Source organism: Solanum stenotomum, chromosome 8 (genome assembly GCF_019186545.1).
Source record: "Solanum stenotomum isolate F172 chromosome 8, ASM1918654v1, whole genome shotgun sequence".
In the NCBI taxonomy this organism is placed as follows: Eukaryota; Viridiplantae; Streptophyta; class Magnoliopsida; order Solanales; family Solanaceae; genus Solanum; species Solanum stenotomum.
The window spans coordinates 12,737,629-12,742,216 of record NC_064289.1 but is presented as its reverse complement, the minus strand read 5'-3'; positions in this window follow the sequence as shown (position 1 = coordinate 12,742,216).

The window sequence follows — 4,588 nt, the reverse complement described above, 5'->3', positions numbered from 1 at the left end:
AGAAATAGAATTAATTGCAATTGTGAAAAAATAGTTGTGTTATGAAGTGAGTCAAATTTAACCCCTTCAGACATAAATAACAATTTGACTATTTTTAAAGACTGTATTTTCAATATTAGGAGATGTTAATTAGGGTCTAGATTGGCTTAAAAATGGATTAAATCTATTTTTTAGTTTTTGAAAATATTTGGCAAAGTTTAAAATAAATTAAAATACTAATTTTTAACTTATAAGTTATTTAAGTTTGACTTTTAAAAAATCTATTTTTTTAAGTTAAGCCAAACGGTTCTTAGACTAACGTATGTATATACATTTTTGATATATAGTTATATATCTCACACACAGAGTCATTTGACATTGGGCTTTTTACATAATTGTACAGGTGACAAAAAAAAAAATTCAACCAAAGTAGTCGCATGTATCTGTAATGTATAGATTGTATAAATAGTGTATAATATGTATATTTGATGTATAACTATGTATCATAGATGTATATACTTTCATATACAATATGTATACATTACAGCAATTCATTTTCCTCAACGAGTTGATGTTATTTTCATTGACCAACTCAAATCTCTTCTAAACAGCCTCAATTCTATATATGAGCTCCTCTCAATGTTTCAAGTCTTTTGATTTATTATTCACTTAAAATAATTTACGTGTATGGTATTGTTGAATATATATAAAATTATTATTTTTTATTTTTTTTCGTTGTTGTTTGTACATTTACGTAAAATAATCCATTTAATATAACATTCAACTCTCTTATATTAAAACGAAAAAAATCATTAAATTCACTATATGATACCAAATATATCTAGATTTTTTTATAAAAAAATCCAGTCTAACTGTGATTTGATGATTAGTTAAAGAATTTTTTAAAAAAAATACCATTGAAATTTTATTTAAAACTCCAATTCAAAAAGCCAAAAAAAAAAAAAAAAATCAAAATACCATTAAAGTTTTATTTAAAACTCCAATTCAAAAGCTAAAATATTTAAGTGATTATTTTTTGAGTAGGTTCATTGAAGAGTTCATATATAAAATAAAATTCAAGGCGTATTAGGGTGTGTTTGGTACGGAGGAAAATATTTTTTGAAAAAATGTTTTTCAATTTTCCCATGTTTGGTTGTTTCAAATGTTAATCAACTCATTTTCCTCAAATTTAAGGAAAATGACTTCCCTTCCAAAATTAAGGAAAACATTTTCCAAAACTCTACTTCATCCTTAAAAAAAAAAATTCTTACTCTACCCATACTCCGTACCCGATCCTCCCTATTAAAAAAATGATTTTTTAAAAATTTTCTTATTTTCTAAATTTCAAACATACTTTTATCCCTACCACCAAACCAGCCCCCCCCCCCCCCTCTTCAAACACCAAAAAAAAAAAATTAAAAACTATTTTTGAAAAATGTTTCAAATTTTAAGATTTTTACGCAACCCCTACTCCCTACTCCCAAAAAATGAAAAATATTTCAAAATCGATTTCTTTTTTTATATTTTAAGCCACTCCCCTCCCCTCAGGCTACCCCCACCCAGGCAACCCCCTCCCCCGCCACCCCGTCAATTTTTTTTAAAAAAATTATTATTGGGAAATATTTCAAATTTTAAAAAAATCATTTTTTACGCCACTTCCACCCCTCCCCCCCCCCCCCCCCCCCCCCCCCCCACCCACTCAAGCCATCCCCGTCAATTTATTGTTTTAAAAAATTATTTTTGGAAAATATTTCAAATTAAAAAAAAATCATTTTTACTCCCCACCCCCCACCCAGCCCATTCTCGTCAAACAAAAAAAAATTAAGAAAAACTTGTTTTTGGAAATTATTTCAAATTAAAAAAAAAAAAATTACGCAAACCTCATCCCTAACCCCTACCCCCACCCTCGTGCCACCTCCATAAAAAAATATTGAAAAATATTTCAAATTTTTAAAAAAATCATTTTTTTNNTTTTATTTTTTTTTAAAAACAGTTTTTGAAAAAGAATTTCTTGGATCAAATCTCAGGGTCGGATTTTGAAACGGTCATCGGGTCTTGTCCTAGTTTGGGTGTCGAGGTCGGGTCCTAGATCAATTATCGGGGTTGATTTTCGGATCAGAAATTATTTTCCTAAAAATTATTTTAGTCTCACGCTAAAAATAAAAGATATTTTCTGAAAAATATTTTTCATTCACCAACCAAACATTAAAAAAAAATCCAGATGATATTTTCTACTCACCAACCAAACATGAGAAAATAAGTTAGAAATCCACTTGTTTTCCAAGAAGACATTTTCCTTCATACCAAACACACCCTTAAAGTTAAATTAAATTGATTTGACGTTAAAATTCATTTTGATATTAAAGGTGGAAGTAGAGTAAATGGTGGTGTTGATTTGGTGGTATTACTATATGGTGGAGAATTCGGCATCAAAACCTTAGGAGAACGCTAAAATATTTGATTGACAGACAGAAATAGTATTTTTACAAATAGCGGTGATACAATCAAATATTTATGGAGAGCCAAAATTTAATAACTAATCATGTATATGTGGAATTATTAGGATTTGGTCAAATTTTGATAGATCGTCATAACTTGTTGTATGGAAATCTCATCAACATATATGTGTTTGCTTCTAATTTGATATCTAATCTTCTAATATAGCAATCTTCGATCCTCAATGATCAAATTAAACCCAAGTATTTAAAAAATAACAAGACTAAGTTGGTAGAATATTAATTATTATTCAAACTTAATAATGATAATTCTTCAAAAAAATTCAAATTAAAGCAAATCATAAGATATACAAATTCAATGAAACACACTATCCACTCAATTTTAACCATAGCTAAATTAAAGTAATGAGTATTTAATTTTCCACATATATCTCTTCTTTTTTTCCAATTTTTATAGTGTCCACATAATTTATTGCAGGAAGAAAAAGTAGATGAAGGAAAAAGGAAAAAAGAAAAAGAAGTTGGTGAAGAAAGCTCCTATGAGTATATTGTTTGCACTACTTTTATTGATGTACAATAATTAAAAACCAATCCTTAAAAAGGACATTTTTCAAAAATTGGTGAATTAAGAAAAAGTCTTTTGATTTATTAACAATTTCTTTTTTTGGAACAACAATTTATGTAAATGTGTTTTTTTCCCTTAAAAAAAAAATGTTTTCCAACAAAACAAAAAGTTCTTCAAAGAGTAGCATTAAAATTTTGAATGTCACGTTTTCAGAAAAATTACTGAAAAGAGATTATATAATACACCTAATCAATTAGAATTAAAAAAGTAAATGTCTCTATATTATAAATATACAATTCACAGGAAGATAAAGATATATAGCGAACCAACGAACGTGTTTGGCGCCAATGCACTCTTTTGGCACAAAACTCATGTAATCCAATATTTCACACCATATATAAGGATGGCAATGGAGCGGAGCGAATACAGGACGGGGTGAGTTTAAGGCTATGCGGGGCGCGCGGGTTTAAGGTTGTATGGGGCAGAAGGGATATGGGGCGGGTTGAAGTGGGTCTTTAAAAAAACTAATGCGGGGCATGGCGGAGCGGGATGGATTGCGGGTATATGTGATTTTATGTGGGTTCAAACTTAATTTTAACTTTTTACATGTTATAAGAGTGAATAAAGTGATAAAATATTATTTATTAAGATAATTTTTTTAAAGCTACTAAAATATTCAAGATAATTAATGAAAATGGTTCAATAAATAATAATACAATTTCTTACATGTTCCTCAATTGACCTCTAAAAAATAAAAATTTAAGTTATTATTTATTAAATTAATATAACTCAATGAAAAAACGAATTTATTTTTATTTATACGGGATAGGTTGAAAATGAAAAAAGTAGTTATGCGGGACGGGTTAAAAAATTTGCGGGTTAAGCTCAACCCTCCCCAACTGCCCATTGTCATCTCTAACCATATATAGCTTATGATATATTTACACTCTCTGTACCTAATTACTTGTCCAATTTTCTTTTTTTGTTTGTCCCTTTTTACTCGTCTATTTTGACAAATCGAAAAAAGACAAAAAGAAAATTACATATTATTCTCTCAATTAATTAATTTTTAAAAAAGTATAATTTCTTGAAAATTTTTAATTTTTAATTAGGGATAAACTCACTATATCAATCATTACATAGAAGGTATCAATTATCAAATGGTATTTATTTAAATTTCTAGACTATATATAGTATGTTACAAAATGCATCAAACTATATGCACAAGATGGAAAATCTTGGTTAATGAGTTAATGTCAGACAACAAAAAAGCAAATAAAACATTGAACAGGCACAGTGAATCAGCATTGGGAGGAGTAAAGCTCAAGTAAATAATACTCCCTCTGTCCACTTTTATTTGTTATGTTGCGCTTTTCGAAAGTCAATTTGACTAATTTTTAAAGTTAAATTAGATTACGTTAATTCGATATTTTTTTTAAAAAAACTAGATATTCAAAAACTATACGAAAAGTACTATAAGTTGCAATTTTTTGCATATCAATATGATGAAAATATACATCGTAAAATGTTAATCAAAGTTCTTATTATTTGACTCTAAAAATGGAAACCATGACAATTAATTGTGGAC